Raw genomic sequence first — 17,814 nt, forward strand, 5'->3', positions numbered from 1 at the left:
AAACATTTCTTCAATTGTTTATATTTATTTATTTATTTACACACTCTCAATATTTGCTTAATCAGTTTCAACTTGGTATTTTGCAAATGATAGATTTCTGCACAGCATTAAAATTACTGTGGTAGCATTTTATGATACAGTCCGTCACCAAGGCCATAAGTACACTGTACATTACATTCAAGTACAACATAAGTAAATTACAGAGATTAGAGCATACTATAGGTATTAAAGGTACTGCACTGCAGTGGTTTGAATCATATTTATCTAATAGACTCCAATTTGTTCATGTAAATGGGGAGTCTTCTTCACACACTAAGGTTAATTATTGAGTGTTCATTATTGTTTGGTTCACATGGTGCACCAAACTGAGGGATGAGCTCAGTCAGGCTTCACTCAGTGGAAACCTTCACAGCTGAGCTTCTTCTTGACTTCTTCTGGGCCTTAGTCCTGCAGCAACAACAGAAAAACAACACAACAATGGTCAATATGTGCATTACAACATGAACACAATACATAAAGCTCTCCATGGAGGCTCTTTGTGGTGCAGTGTATCTGTGTGATGCTCAGCAATGAGGGCAGGTCATACAGCATTGGAGAACATCAGGGGAACCTTATTTAGGAGGTTCTGTCAGGTAACTGCTGGGGCAGGCAGGCAGAGGACCCCAAAGAAGGACTTGGGAGGTGTGCGCTGCACTTAAACTTCAGCTTTATTTAGCTGAGGAACATGAGCAGGGCTGGTCAGGAGCCAGCAGCACAAAGCACTCAACTCACTCCAAACCTGAACGTGAACATCAGGATGCACAGCAGGTATCGACAAGGACGCGACATGGAGCAGACCAGAGGATCATGAGGGGAGTGGAGACAGCTGGGAAAGCAGGTGACTAAAATGATACTAACAAGACAAAACTAACTACCCACAATGCACAACAGACAAGGACTACCAAAATAAAACAGGAAGTGAATAAACAGGAGCACAGGCACACTGAGGGACTCAAAACCAAACTGAACCAGAACAAAACTCATTTAGCTAAACTAAGAATGCCTGGGAATATGAATAAACAATAACTGAGGACACAGCACAGCAAAACCAGACAATGTAACAACAGAATCTTTTTGGTAAACAAAATTCAAATTTATGGTTCAAAAAGTCCAACCTAAAACATTGGGTCACGTTTGGTGCAATTATTTTCTGGTGGGTTATATAGTCTGCCATGACATCAGTCAGAAGAAAAAATAACAGGTCATATGGGCCAGAGATGCTGATGGGACCAAGAACAACACATAGCTTTAGCTGCTATATTTAGTGTGCTCTCTAAGAATACAGTTTATGTCTGGATTTGTCCTGGCAGACTTACGGGGAGTGGAACCACCATGTTCTGCACCACTTTGACCTTCATTATCCCGCTGACCTGAGCAGAGAAACAAAGAACATTACACTGCAGCTATGAAGTCATGTAAATACTGTGAAACTGACATCTACACTGCACATTATGTACGTGTCCATGAAGCGTCTAAGCTCAGCGCAGCAGCAATGAGTACCTGTTACATGTGCAAGACTTTGTTCTTCACTGCCTTCAGTTTCCCTCTGTCCATGTCCTTCATCATCACGTCCCTGGAGGGATAAAGCAGAGGCAAGTAATATAAAATCAACTGCATCAACGTACTGAGGAGCAACATTTAATCACAGGGCTCTCTAGTTGCACACATCCCTGCTGCTTTCAGATCAAGTGCTGATAATGTTGGTAAAACGTAGATAAAAAAGAATGCAATAATTTATTAAGCTCATAAATGAATTGTAAGAAAAATCTGAGCTCATGTTGAATTTGATGACAGCAGCACATCTTTAAAGCTGTCACAGGTCTGTGTTTCCAGCTGTGCAGCATCCCCACTGCTTTAGCATCAGTCCATAAACATCTGGAACTGAGGAGAGCAGCTGCTGGACTTTGGGAGAGCAATGTTGTCCTGTTCTGTGTGATAGAGGATTCGAGCTGCTCAGCAGTCCGGGGGCTGCTTTGTCCTGATTTTGGTTCCTGATGCTCCAGAGGTTCTCAGACACTGATGCCTGGAAGTGTTCCTGAGTCCATGCAGTGATTTCCAGAACAGAATCAGGCCTGTTTTTCCTGCAGTGCTGCCTGTTGATCACAGGTTTACAGACTCGAATGCTGAAACTCTTCCATAATTTGCAGATACAGATTTTTTTGCAGATTGGTGAACCTCTGCCATCCTTACTCCTAAGAAACCAACCTGTTGCCTAACCTTAGTTGGAGTTAAATATTTCAGTCTAGTTCAATGTTCTGTAATCAGTCAAAGTGATTTTACAGCTGAAGTAGACCAACAGACTAAACATGTGACACTGAAGTCATCAACTTTGACAAGTACACAATCCCTAATTGAAAGACACACACACAAAAATTTTTTTTTGTGTTTCTAGTGTTCTCATCCTGATAACTTCAGACTTTTTTGGCCACAGCGGCTTTATTAGCAATAGAGGGAGACAGGAAATCGAGGAAAGATATGGGGGAAGACAGACGGGGACTAGAACCTGCACCACCTGCACCGGCTTCACCACTAAGCCACCCGTGCACCCAATAACTTCAGACTTTAATATGAAATAAATCAATATATTCAATATTCATCAACCAAGTCTGTAAGTAATATACTAAAATAGAGGTTGTGTGTTTGTCATTGATAATAATGTGTTCTGATAAGGTGATAATCATTTTTAAACCATGCACTTGTGTATGATATGCTTTCAGTGACGGGAGCACCTCCCCTGTCATCTTAACCATGCCATGTGTGCATGTATGTATTATTACAGATATTTTTGAACTTATTACAACACAGTTCACTGAGCAGTGAAGAAGTGACTTACACTGTGGGATAAAATGCTTCCTAATTATCAAGTACTCGGCTATCTGATTCTCTCAGCTTCTTCGCATCCACAGGGTCAGCCGAGGCCCTTCAGTGGGTTCGGTTGGTTTTTGTTTTTTCAAAAACAAAACTGTAAATCTTCCTGCCTGTGAGGCTTCAAGCATTTTTAGTTTTTCTGTTGAAACCTTTTTATTACAGTCTTCCAAAAAGTTGAAATATGTTGTTAGCCACCCTGACCTGGTGAACATTAACCACCCCACCCCTCTAGGGTAATGTTTGCATCCATGCAAATGCAAAGCTCTTTGCAGATCCCTCCATGACACTATGGTGAAGACTGGGTCAGCCTTGTTTCCTGTTATTGTTGCTCTCGCCTGCCTGCTAACTCCAGCTCTGTCTGCCTTTTTCAGTTGTCAGACACATTCATTAATTAAACCTCCCAATTCCTTGGAGCTCTGGATTTGGGGAGGTTTTTGGCCTTACAGCCTTACCTGTACCTGCTGAGGAACAAACTCCTCCCTGAAATAAGACAGATTCTCTTCTCCACAAATCACCATCACTAATCCCATCTATCCTCCTCCACAGAAACACCGGCCCAGCTTCCCTTTGGTTTGGCCTTTGGTCTGAGACTGTTTTCTGGGTCCAAGCCAAACAAAGCATGACGCCTCAGGTATCAGTAGAATGGGAGGCAGAGCCTTCAGCTTTCAGGCCCCTCTTCTGTGGAACCAGCTCCCAGCTTGGATTCAGGAGACAGACACCCTCTCTATTTTTAAGATTTAAGATGTGATTATTGTAGGGTCTTTACCTTACAACATAAAACACCCTGAAGTGACTGTTTGTTGTGATTTGATACTATATAAATAAAATTGAACGGAACTGAATATATTTAAAGAAACAAGGAAAAAACAGAGACCTCTCATAACAAGCCTGCAGACCATGACATTTACTTATGCTTTCTGTAAATGAGTACTGCTGCTGCTGCTATGATTATTATTACTACCACAAGTACTACTGCTGTAAGTCCAGTATTGATTTTATCCAAGGTGTGACCTGAAAGGGAACAGGGATACGGCAGTAAGAAGAATCAGCTTCATGCACAGCTGCCAAACAAAGTGCTGATGGTTTATACAGACAGGCCCAGTTTCCTGTACAGGGATTATGTCTAATCCTGGACTAAATACTTTTTCCTATTGTGGTCTTCATTGACTTTTTCCTTTAGTCTTGGACCATGCTTAATCCATGACTGGGCTGACAGGGTTTATAGCTTTAGCAGCATCTCCAGTTATAATAACTTCTGCTCCGAACATCAGCAGATACTGACAGTGGTTTGTGATGTGCTGCACTCACCGGCAGTAGAAATCTCTGCAGTTCTGGTTTCACTGGAGCGAGGGTTGATGATGCGGCAGGTTACAAACTTCACTTCCCGCACACTGATGGAGCTTCTGACAGTGAAGCTTCCATCCTTTGGATCCCTCTCGTGGCTGATGTTAGCTCCATGCAGGTCCACACATTCACCATCGGCTTTGTGCCGACCACACCACGACACACTGGACTCAGGGTACCCTCCACGTGCTGTGCAGGTTGCAGCATTTGCTGCATCAATAGTCAGATTTATATCGCTGTAGGGAGCTGTGAGAGGGACAGGACTCACCATAGGTAACACAACGGATACATTTAGAGGACAAATATATGAGATTTGAGGTGCTTTGGTTGACAGTTCTGTTGATTCCCTATGTGTGCCTGCACACTGTTAACTCTGTAGACCTTCTAATGTTTGCAAAGAGCAATAATGTGCTTCACAGTGTCAGAAAATGGAAGTTCTGCAGTGTCTTTGTATACACTGTGAACAAACCCACAATATTGCTGATTAGAATATTTTCAGTTTTAGATGTTGAATAAATGCTGAGACTGTTTGGCCTGAGACTTAGACCCTGAGTTTGCCAGCCACGGTCTACAGTTTGTCTGGTTTCTCTTTAAAGGCTCTGCCAACAGACAATTCTATAAAAGTCTTTTTTCATTTCTATTTTGACATCCAGAGGCAGGAGAAGACGTATTTTTCCTACACTGTTGGTGTAGGTCCCTCCTACATTGCTTCCTGTTTTTCCGCACATGCAGTCACAGCAGCCCATGGCGTCCACACTGGCCTATAAAGAGCGGTGAGGGTTTTTGATTGGAGCTGTGTTTTTCATGTTGACAAGAGAGTTTTAGTCAGAAAAGTTGTTAAGCCCAGCAGATGTGTATCAGTGTTTATGCTGTATGTGATTTAGGGCTGAGTGATATGGACTAAAAAGAATATCTTGATATTTTTTCTTCCCAAAGGTATAAACAAAGAGGCACTTCAGAGTCAAAGCTACATGTCCCAAATGTCACACAGACACTTTTGTTAACATTCAGCTGTAGATGGAATGAGAAATTGTTCAAAAATAAACTTTTGGCATGTTTAAATAATAATGCTCCTCAAATAAATTAATGTTCATGTAAATGGGGAGTCTTCTTCACATCCAAAGGTTAATTATGAAGTTCCACAGGATTCTGTGCTATCCATCCATCCATTCTCTACTTATCCTGTTCAGGGTCCGGGGGGTGGGGGTGGGTGGAGCCTGTCCCAGCTGACATAGGGCGAGGGGCAAGGTACACCTGTACAGGTCGCAGGGCCAACACAGAAAGACAGACAACCATTCACACCTATGGGCAATTTAGAGTGACCAATTAACCTAACCCGATGTCATTCTTGCTGTGAGGCAGCAGTGCTAACCACCACACTGTGCTATAGTATAAACAAAGTAAATAAGGTGAATGAAAAGAAACAGTGCATTATGGGAACACCCCTCCCCCAGCAGCCTAGGCCTATAGCAGCATAACTAAGGGAGGGTTCAGGGTCACCTGATCCAGCCCTAACTATAAGCTTGATCATAAAGGAAAGTTTGAAGCCTAATCTTAAAAATAGAGAGTCTGTCTCCTGAATCCAAGCTGGGAGCTGGTTCCACAGAAGAGGGGCCTGAAAGCTGAAGGCTCTGCCTCCCATTCTACTCTTAAGTATCCTAGGAACCACAAGTAAGCCAGCAGTCTGAGAGAGAAGTGCTCTGTTGGGGTGATATGGTACTATGAGGTCTTTGGGATAAGATGGGGCCTGATTATTCAAGACCTTGTATGTGAGGAGAAGGATTTTAAATTATATTCTAGATTTAACAGGGAGCCAATGAAGAGAAGCCAATATGGGAGAAATCTGCTCTCTCTTTCTAGTCCCTGTCAGTACTCTAGCTGCAGCATTTTGGATCAGCTGAAGGCTTTTCAGGGAGCTTTTAGGACAGCCTGATAATAATGAATTACAATAGTCCAGCCTAGAAGTAATAAATGCATGAATTAGTTTTTCAGCATCACTCTGAGAAAGGATGTTTCTAATTTTAGAAATATTGCACAAATGCAAAAAAGCGGTCCTACATATTTGTTTAATATGTGCATTGAAGGACATATCCTGGTCAAAAATGACTCCAAGATTTCTCACAGTGTTACTGGAGGCCAAAGTAATGCCATCCAGAGTAAGTATCTGGTTAGACACCATGTTTCTAAGATTTGTGGGGCCGAGAACAAGAATTTCAAGAAGACTCCCCATTTACATGAACAAATTGGAGTCTATGAGATAAATATGATTCAAACCACTGCAGTGCAGTACCTTTAATACCTATAGCAAGCTCTAATCTCTGTAATAAAATGTTATGGTCAACAGTATCAAAAGCTGCACTGAGGTCCAACAGGACAAGCACAGAGATGAGTCCACTGTCAGAGGCTGTGAGAAGATTTGTAACCTTCACTAATGCTGTTTCTGTACTGTGATGAATTCTGAAACCTGTCTGAAACTCTTCAAATAAACCGTTCCTCTGCAGATGATCAGTTAGCTGTTTTACAACTACTCTTTCAAGAATCTTTGAGAGAAAAGGAAGGTTGGAGATTGGCCTATAATTAGCTAAGACAGCTGGGTCAAGTGATGGCTTTTTAAGCAGAGGTTTAATTACAGCCACCTTGAAGGTCTGTGGTACATAGCCAACTAATAAAGACTGATTGATCATTTTTAAGATTGAAGCATCAATAATTGGAAAGACTTCTTTGAACAGTCTAGTAGGAATGGGATCTAATAAACATGTTGCTGGTTTGGAGGAAGTAACTATTGAAGTTAACTCTGAAAGATCAACTGGAGCCAAAGAGTCTAAACAAATACCAGCAGTGCTGAAAGCAGCCGAACATGAAGAATAATCTTTGAGATGGTTATGAATAATTTATTCTCTAATGTCTAAAATTTATTTGTAAAGAAATCCATGAAGTCACTACTAGTTAAAGTGAAAGGAATACTCGGCTCTACAGAGCTCTGACTCTGATATAAAAATATTGAAAGTAAATACTGATGCCAACATGATAAAAAATACCCCACACTACAATAAAGCTTGACATCCAGGTGTGCACAGTAAACAGGATTCACAGGTAGAAGTAAAAGTCAGCAGCTACAGTGCTGTGTGTGTGTGTGTGTGTGTGTGTGTGTGTGTGTGTGTGTGTGTGTGTGTGTGTGCGTGCGTGCATGCGTGCGCACTGTGTTCCTGGTTTTTATTTGCATTTATTTTGTATTTATCCTTTTGACTGGCCATGCCCCGTCAAGTCCCGTCTGCGGGAGGTACAGTATATAGTAGGGATGGCACGATACTTTACATTTGGATAGCGATACAAATCCAATCATTAACAGTTGTTTTTAAATGCCTGGATACATTTTACATAAGTCAACAGTCTCAAAAGCAAAATCCAAGTCTTTTAGTTGTCCCACGTACAAGACTAAGCTTTTCAGGCAGTGGCACCAAAGCTCTGGATCTGTTTACCACTCCAGCTCCATTTAGCTGACTCTGTGGCATCTTTTAAAAAAGAGTTAAAAACTTTTCTGTTTAACCAGACTTTCTGTTGACTTTATTTTTATTCTTTTTCTTTTAATATGGTAATGTTATGTTTTTAACATGGTGTTTCATTTTTTAATTTTTTTTAAATATTGTGTTTTAATTATTGTTTGTGACTTTTTGTCTGTGAAAAGCTCTATATAAATAAACTTTACTTATTTACTTACACGAATCGCTCTATCACCTGAATCCTTTTGCTCCTATGTGAGAAGGTGATGCATTGGCTTCTGGTATGTTGCAAATTTCATTAGAGCTGCAACCACTTTTTTCATATTAACAGTTCATCTGCATATTTTAACTTCCGTACTGCAGTTTTTCCCTGTGTGAAACAAACAGGGTGGATGCAGCAGTAGGTGGCGGTAGCTCTAAGCTGGTTTGGTCAACCACAAACCCACAAGAAGAAGACGACCACGAAGAACTGTAATGCTGTGGTGGCCACATATATGCACATTTCACACCAGAATGCCCCAAGCTCTTATTGCGAAGAGAGAGACCGGAATAGATAGGGAAAAGGCGGGAGAGAGAGGCCTAGGATAAAAGGGCTTGACTCCTCCTTTTGCAGGAGTTATATTTGGAGTTGTAGTTTGTTGTGAGTTTACCTAATAAAGCTGAGACTACATACCTGCTCGTGTCTCCTTCCACCGACTCCTACATTGGTGACCCCGACTAAAGAACATGTCTGCTGACGACAGCTCAGCGGCCGCTGTTTCCTCACCAGCCGCCGCCGTTTCCTCACCAGCCGCCGCCGTTACTCCCGATATTTTTGCGGCCACGGTCAAGCTCCCGGAGTTCTGGCAGCACGATCCAGAGCCTTGGTTCCAGCATGTGGAGGCCCAGTTTCACCTCCGCGGGATCACCTCAGACGACACCAAGTATTACCATGTCGTCGCGGCGCTGGACTCTGCTTCTACCCGCCGGCTGATGGGACTGCTCCGGGACCCGCCGCCTGCTAACAAGTATGGAGCGCTGAAGGAGAACCTGCTGCGGATTTATCAGCTTTCAGACGAAGAGCGGGCTGATCGCCTGTTGTCCCTGAATGGCTTGGGAGATGGTAAACCCTCCGAGCTGATGGAGCACATGCTGGCTCTGCTCGGCCCGGGCGACGCTTCGTTTCTCTTTACGCATCTGTTCCTGCGCCAGCTCCCCCCTCCCGTGCGCACCGCGCTAGCCAGCTCCGCTCTGATACGGGCCAAGGATTACCGCGGGCTAGCTGAAGAGGCGGACAAGATTTTGCTGGCATCCAGGCATTCCGGTGTGCATGCACTTTTACCGAGTGCGGCTCTACAAGGGACGGAGGCTAGAGAAGCTGGTGCTGTGGCCGCCGTCGCAGAGCGCCGGAGGAAGGAGAGCGTGCTCTGCTTCTATCATCGCCGGTTCGGAGTGAAGGCGAAGCGCTGCATTCCGCCGTGTACCTTCCAGCACCAGGGAAACGAGAGGGCCGGTGCTCACTAGCAGCTGTGTGCGCTGGCAGCTCGGACAAGCTGCTCTTCATTGAGGACACTGCTTCGGGACGCCGTCTGCTTGTGGACTCGGGTGCTCAGCGTAGCATCATGCCGGCTTCAGCTGCGGACGCCTTGGGACAATGTCACGGACCCCTGCTGGACGCGGCGAACGGTACCCCCATTCGCACATATGGAATGAGGTTGGTGACTGTGTGTTTCAAGGGACGTCAGTTTAACTGGGACTTTGTGATGGCGTCTGTGTCAGTACCTATACTCGGCGCTGATTTCTTGTGTGCTTTCAGGTTGTTGGTCGATGTAGCTAATAGGTGCTTGATAGATGCTGTGTCTTTTGATACCTACCCCTGTACACTTGGTAGTCCTGGCCCCCTGCCCCTCGCTAACATGCTTGCCACAGGTGATGAGTACCAGCGTTTGCTTGCCGAGTTTCCCACCCTCACGGTTCCCACCTTCTCTGCAGCCGTAGCTAAACATGGGGTGGAGCATTACATTACCACTGTGGGTCCGCCGGTTTTTGCGCGTGCACGCCGTCTCGATGCCGCGAAGTTAGCGATAGCCAGGGAGGAGTTTGCAAACATGGAGCGCCTTGGTATTGTGCGCCGCTCAAACAGCCCGTGGGCGTCCCCGTTGCACATGGTCCCTAAAGCTGACGGTGGGTGGCGCCCTTGTGGGGATTTTAGGCGCCTTAATAATGCGACGACTAATGACAGGTACCCGGTTCCCCACATTCAAGATTTTTCGGTTCATCTTGCGGGGGCAACTATTTTTTCAAAGGTGGATTTGGTGAGGGGATACCATCAGGTTCCTGTCCATCCGCGTGATGTGCCCAAGACCGCGGTTATCACTCCTTTTGGCCTTTTCGAGTTTTTGCGAATGCCCTTCGGTCTGAAGGGCGCGGCACAGACGTTTCAGCGCCTCATGGACTCCGTTTTGCGTGGTATGCCATTTTTGTTCGTCTATCTGGATGACATACTGGTTGCCAGCCCTTCCGCCGCGGAGCATTCAGTGCACCTCCGCCAGTTGTTTGAGCGTCTCAGTGAGCACGGTTTGATTGTGAATCCAGCTAAATGCCAGTTCGGTCTGCCGGCCATAGAGTTTTTGGGACACCTCCTTTCGCCCCAAGGGGCGTTTCCCCTGCCCGCTAAGGTGGAGGCGGTTTCTGCTTTTCCGCGCCCTTCCTCAGTGAAGCCCCTGCAGGAGTTTTTGGGGATGGTGAACTTTTATAACCGTTTCATCCCCCGGGCTGCTCACCTCATGCACCCTCTGTACAATGCACTTAAGGGCAAGAAAGGCAACCAAGAGATAGAGTGGACACCTGAGCGGGTGCAGGCATTTGACAGTGCCAAAGCTGCTCTTGCCAACGCTGCCCTGCTGGCCCACCCGTCTCCTGAGGCGCCTGTTGCCCTTACTACCGATGCCTCCGATTTTGCAGTCGGGGCCGTGTGCGAACAATGGGTGGGTGGTGCTTGGCAGCCCCTCGCCTTTTTTAGCAGGAAGCTTCGGGATGCGGAGAGAAAGTACAGTACGTTTGACAGGGAGCTCCTTGCCCTTTTTCTCGCGACGCGTCATTTCCGGTTCCTGCTTGAGGGCCGTGACTTTACCGCTTTTGTAGACCACAAACCTCTCACATTTGCCATGGCAAAGGTTTCAGAACCATGGACTGCACGGCAGCAACGGCAGCTTTCTGCTATTTCAGAGTTTACCACTGACATTCAGCACGTCGCCGGCAAGTGTAATCGGGTGGCTGACTGTCTGTCCAGGGCGCAGGTTAGTTCTGTGCATTTGGGAGTGGACTACTCTGCCATGGCTGCCGACCAACTTACGGATACGGAGATTCAGGCTTTTAAGGCGGCCGAGTCCAGTTTGCGTTTGGAAGATGTCTCATTTCAGGATAGTGGCGTAACCCTACTTTGCGACGTCTCATTGGGCAGGCCTCGCCCCTTGGTTCCTGCTTGCTGGCGTCGGCGGGTTTTTGAGGCAGTTCATTCTCTTTCGCACCCAGGAGTTAAAGCCTCAGTTAAGTTGGTAGGGGCCAAGTTTGTGTGGCCCGGCCTCCGGAAAGAGGTCAGGGCGTGGGCTTCCTCATGTGTTGCTTGTCAGCGCGCCAAAGTGCAACGACACACCAAATCCCCTCTGGAGCACTTTCCCATACCACAGAGAAGGTTCGAACATGTCCATGTAGACCTGGTAGGTCCATTTCCCCCTTCCCGGGGTTTCACCCATCTCCTGACAATGGTGGACAGGACGACTCGGTGGCCTGAAGCAGTTCCTTTGGCGTCAACCACCTCAGCAGATGTTGCTCGTGCGTTCGTCTCCTCCTGGGTATCTCGGTTTGGCGTACCGCTTGACTTGACATCTGACAGGGGTCCTCAGTTCACGTCTGAGCTGTGGACTGCTGTGGCGGAGAACCTTGGCGTCAGACTCCATCGCACTACCGCGTACCACCCGCAGTCCAATGGCCTTTGCGAGAGGTTCCACCGTACCATGAAGGCTGCCTTACGGGCTGCGCTGGTGGACAGCAGCTGGGTTGACCGCCTTCCTTGGGTCCTGCTGGGCCTGCGTGCGACACCTAAGGAGGACCTGCAGTCTTCTTCAGCCGAGCTGGTCCTGGGCCAGCCTTTGAGGGTTCCAGGGGAATTCCTTCCTGGTGCATCTGCTTCGGGGGCCGACAAAAGGAGCGGGCCGGTTTTCCCGGGGAATGATAGGTTTTTGGCCCCAGTAGCGGCGCATCACTGCCTTCCACAGTCATATGTGCCAAAGGACCTGATGTCTGCCAAGTACATTTTTATCCGCCATGACGCGCACCGTTCTCCACTTCGACCTCCTTATGATGGTCCATTCCGTGTGCTAGAGGTGGGACCTAAGGATTTTTTGGTTGAGCTGGGAGGTAGTCAGGAGTGGGTTTTGGTGGATCGCCTTAAGCCTGCTCACATGTTTCCGGATGGTCCTATTGAGTTGGCCCAACCTCCGCGCCGCGGTCGTCCTCCCGTTTCTATGCTTCACTCGGAGGACCTGCCCCCAGCTGCTGTTTTTTCCCTTGCGAGGGGGCAGTCTCGCCGTAGTCGGGGCTATGCCCCTCCCTCGTTTTCACCACCTGTGGTCGCCAAGCACAGCCGTAGTGGCCGCCTTGTTAAACCCCCTAGGAGATACTCTTGATGTGGTATTTTATTTTTGCTATGTTGAGTTGAAAATGGTTGCTGTTTTTATTATTGTATTGTTTGCCATTCTGTGTGTTCAGGGGGGGCCTGTGTGGTGGCCACATATATGCACATTTCACACCAGAATGCCCCAAGCTCTTATTGCGAAGAGAGAGACCGGAATAGATAGGGAAAAGGCGGGAGAGAGAGGCCTAGGATAAAAGGGCTTGACTCCTCCTTTTGCAGGAGTTATATTTGGAGTTGTAGTTTGTTGTGAGTTTACCTAATAAAGCTGAGACTACATACCTGCTCGTGTCTCCTTCCACCGACTCCTACAATGCAGCTAATGTTAGCGAAACCCTATTTAATGGATCGGATTGTATTTTTTTATTCCTTTCCCGATATCTGATTCAGTAATTTAGGTCAGGATTGGACTGATACCGATAATGAATATTGGATCGGCGCATCCCTAAATAAAAGTAGTAAAAGTTTGGTAGTTCTAGGCCACTGTTGTGTTTTGGTTCATGTAAAGTTTTTAAACTTATTCGTGATGGTTTGTTTGTCCATAGGAATTTTGAGACGTTTGAGTCTAGTAACTTAAACCAAGCAACAGGACGTTTATTAGGGATCAGTGAAAACAGATAATTAATTTTTGGTAATGGTGGCAACTCTCCCCAGGAGTGATATAGGTAAACTATTCCAATGTGTATTCCTCTATTGTTTTAAAAGGGGGATATGATTTAAGTACCAAGTCTGAAAGCCTGGCTGAAAAATTTATCCCTAAATATCTAATATTTCCTGACTTTAGTGGAGTCCTGGAGGTGTTCTGAAAATTACAATTCAGAGGCAAAACTGTTGATTTACTCCAGTTAATAGAGTAATCTGATAAAGATGAGAACTTAAATATCAGTGTAATTGTCTTCAGAAGAGAAGCTTGTGAGTTCCCAAGGAAATGTAATACATCATCAGCATAAAGGCGTATCTTATGGTCTGTATTTTTTGTTTGAATTCCTTTAATATTTGCATTTTGTCTAATTGCTGCTCCCAGTGGTTCAATAACGATGACAAAAAGTGAGGGAGAGAGTGGGCAGCCCTGCCTGGTGCCCCTCTACAAGCTGAAGATTTGGGAAATAAGATCATTCGTCCTAACACGTGGATTTGGAGAGCTGTGTATTGTTCTTATCCAGTGAATGAAGGATGAACCAAATCCAAATTTGTGTAGAACTGCTAATAAAAATTTCCAGTTTACCTGATCGAATGCTTTCTCTGCATCTAAAGAGACAACTGTGGTCTCAAATTTGTTAGTGGAACAGTAATCTATTACATTTATTAGTTGGCATGTATTATTGGCTGCATGACAACACTTGATAAAACCTGTTTGGTCCAGATGTATTATAAGTGGATTAACATTTTCTAATCTTCTGGCGAGGACTTTACAAATTATTTTAAGGTCTACATTAATGAGAGAGATTGGCCTGTAGCTGGATGGGAGTGTGGGGTCTTTGCCTGGTTTAAGGAGCAGGCTGATGTTAGCAGAGTTTAAGGTTGGAGATAATGTGTGATCATTCTGAATCTGAGTTACCATTCTGAAAAAAATGGGCGCTCGCTCAGACCAAAATTCTTTATAAATCTCAGCTGGAAAACCATCTGGGCCTGGGGCCTTATTATTTGGGAGATGCTGTACTGCTTCATAAAATTCAGATGGTGAGCAAGGTGAATCCAGAGCCACAACCTGTTCATCATTTAGTTTAGGTAGATTTATATTATTAAGATATTCTTCAATTTCAGTATCAGATGGATTAATCTCTGATGAGTATAAGGCTTCATAAAAGTCTTTAAAAGAGTTATTTATTTGTTGAGGGTCATGAGTAATATTACCAGTTGAGTATTTAATAGAATAAATAGCTGTTTTTTCTTTATTTAGTTTTAACTGGTTGGCCAGGAATTTTCCAGATTTATTTCCATGTTTAAAGTTTTCCAAACGCAGTCTCTGCAACATGAATTGTGTCTTCTTATCAATTATTTCATTTAATTATTTAATTTAATTCCAGTTTCAGTTTCCTCAGGTTGTTAATTATATGTTCTTGTGGTGAAGCAGCATAGGCAGTTTCTAAAGATTTCATTTTTTGTTCTAATTCTAACACAAGTGTTGTTTCTTTATTTTTCTTATGCTAGCAGTAAGATATTATTTTACCCCTCGTTACTGCCTTTCCTGCTTCCCAAAGAACACATGGTGATATTCCTGGCAGATCATTATTTTCTAGATATATAGCCCACTCCTTTTTGAAATAATTAATGAAATCTTGTTCTCTAAGTAATGATGTATTAAATCTCCAGTTCGTGATTGGTGGTGTGACTCTTTTCTGTGTCAGACATAGACACCGGTGCATGATCAGTGATAGTGATAGGATGAATCTGAGTGTCTGTGATGTCCATCATTATGGAGCTGCTAACTAAAAAGTAATCTAAGCGGGAGTGAGAGTGATGTACTGGTGAGAAAAAGCCTAATCGCTCAGAGTGGGGTGATGTGAACGCCAAGCATCACAAAGACCAAAATCCTTCATGTACTGTTTAAACTTAACAATGATAACCTTCATCCATTAAAACATTGTACGGGGACTTATGCATGATGATGATATTAAATTGGCATTGGCTGTGAGCTTGCCTCGATCTCATGTATTGTTGTGTTGTGTTATTCCTGGTAACAGAATGCTTTTGGACAGAATTAGAGTTTGCAAAACACTGAAGTTTTCTACTATCAGACCACATTGTTGTGGCATTTGTTATGTTCAAGCTGTGTTTTTGAAGTGGACATGTTAAGTGCACTTTTTATTTGAATGAAGATATATATTATATGATAAAGTTCTTTTTTGTGCTTATTTGATTCCTATTCAAGACACTTTGATAAGAATGACTATATTGTTAATATAGGCTACAGAGTATCATTTTTAACATTTTTGGCTGGTGGTGTGCCTCGTGATTTTTTCAATGAAAAAAATGTTCCTTGGCTCAAAAAAGGTTGAAAAACACTGATCTGTGTCACGCTCCAGAGTGTTAAAGTTAGAGAGAGAAAAAGCCTACACTGATAAAAATGATTCTGGGGTGAAGTAAATCTAACATAACTGAATCTGTGAAATCAACAATAAAAAATCAAGTTAGTATCTTTACACAAATATACATAGTATTGAGGTCAAAAACATTTGTTCAAGATACAAGACATTGTAAGTTTTTTCAGAAAATAAATTGTTTAAGTACTGAGAGCCAATCTTTTTAAGTTCATCCACACAACAAAAAATAATCTTGTTTCTTTAATGCGTTTCATCTGCGTTGTTTATTTGGTATAGATCCTTTTCACATGATGTCACACAACTTCCGTTCGGCCTCGATGCTGGGGATCTTTACTTCCGGTGAGTGGAGTTTACGCAGTCTAATACATTTGCCACAAATACGGTATTAGGATATATTATGACATGCAGACAAGTTTTCACTGACAACACGTTCAAAACTGGACAAAGGCTACAAATTCTTCATTGAACATTATGGAGGTACGTGTTTTTGTCTTTTCTAGCTGTTAATTAATAGGATAGCATTAGTCAGTTTGTTAGCTAGCTAACATTACATGACCTTTCTGCTTTGCAAATAGAACGTCTTTAGGCTCTAATCTTGATCAGGTCCTTATAACATATCCAGGGCTGCAACCTGTCACCATAAATAAGCAATCGTTTGTTATTTGGCAGTTAAATGTGGTTTCCTGTTGCTGCCTGAGCGTCCTGCAGTTTTGGTTGCCTACAGACACCAATTATGCTAATAGATTAACAGTAAATAAATAAATATTCTCAAAAAACTATATATATATATATATATATATATATATATATATATATATATATATATATATATATATATATATATATATAGCAGCTATTTAAAGATGGTAATACATTTCTTTTTTTTTTTTTTTTTTTTTTTTAAACATTCATCAACAGCAGGTCGTTGACCACAGGGTCAAAGCAAAATGTTTTTTGTTTGTTTTTTTTCCCTTTCCCTTCCCCTTGTTCCCCCTACCCCTCCCCATCTATTCCCACCCTGCTGCAAACAATGAAACAACAAAATAAAACCATATAACAGGAGAGAAAAATAAATAAATAAATAAATTACAGCTGAAAGACCACGAGCATGAAAACCCAGGAAACAACACAAAAAACGTGAACAATTTACGAACAGGCGTCCACACAGGCATGGGTACACAAACCAAGTCAGGGCATGGACGTTTAAGACTGCACAGGTTGTCAATCACTGTCAAAAGCCGGAACCACAGGGAACCGTTGAGGCCACCAGGCTGGAGGGGCAGGCACACATGCAGCAGAACCAGCTCTTGCGTGAACTTCAGGCTCGAGGGAGGACATCCAGTCTCTCAAAATAAGATAATAGAGGGGCCCAAGTTTTATAAAATTTTTGGATCGAACCTCTAACACAGAACTTGATCTTTTCTAACTTAAGGAACAGGGTCAGATCTTTCAACCAAAGAGAAGCCCTGGGTGGGTGTTCTGATCTCCATGCTAATAGTATTCTTCTTCGGGCAAGGAGAGTTGAAAAAGCCAGTACATTTTTAAAGTCATGTGTTAAGATAAGATAAGATAGTGTTTATTTATCACATGCACAGTTATACACAGTACAATGCACAGTGAAATGTATTTTGTACCTGCAACCTTATATACACACACATATAAATAAGAAGAATAAAAATAAAAAAAAGTAATTCACACTATACACTATACTCTATATACTATACACTATACACACTTTTTAAATTATAATATTTACATTGTGCAATAATGGTCCAGTTAGGGCTCAGAGTTGAGCAGACGGATGGCTTGTGGGTAAAAACTCTTCTTCAACCTTTCAGTCTTAGTCCTCAGGCAGCGGTAACGCCGGCCTGATGGGAGCAGGGAGAAGAGAGAGTGTCCGGGGTGGCTGGGCTGTTTTAGGATCTTCATGGCCCTCAGCCTGCACTGCTTGGTGTAAATGTCCTGCAGGTTGGGGAGGGTGGTTCTGATGGTCCGTTCAGCTGAACGAACCACCCTTTTTAGGGCCATGAAGTCCTGCTTGGTGCAGTTTCCCATCCAGGTGGTGATGCTCCCACGCATGATGCTCTCAATGGTGCAGGTGTAAAAGTTCCTGAGCACCTTGAGTGGGAGCTTGAAGTCTCTCAGCCGCCTGAGGAGGTAGAGACGCTGTCTGGCCTTCTTCACAGTGATGTTTATGTGATGAGTCCAGGACAGGTCCTGTGAGATGGTCACTCCCAGGTATTTGAAAGTGTCCACTCTTTCCACCTCAGCACCACTGATGACAAGTGGATGGTAGTCCCTCTGCTGCTTCCTGCTGAAGTCTACGATCAGTTCCTTCGTTTTGCTG

At 43.8% G+C, this 17,814-nt stretch overlaps 1 pseudogene; it reads right to left on the bottom strand.

Moving 5' to 3' along the window:
* Positions 1-441: 441 nt before the first annotated feature.
* LOC115800601 (CD276 antigen-like) overlaps positions 442-17,814 on the bottom strand; it is a 37,310-nt pseudogene continuing 19,937 nt past the window's right edge.

This window comes from Archocentrus centrarchus, chromosome 21 (genome assembly GCF_007364275.1).
Source record: "Archocentrus centrarchus isolate MPI-CPG fArcCen1 chromosome 21, fArcCen1, whole genome shotgun sequence".
Classification (NCBI taxonomy): Eukaryota; Metazoa; Chordata; class Actinopteri; order Cichliformes; family Cichlidae; genus Archocentrus; species Archocentrus centrarchus.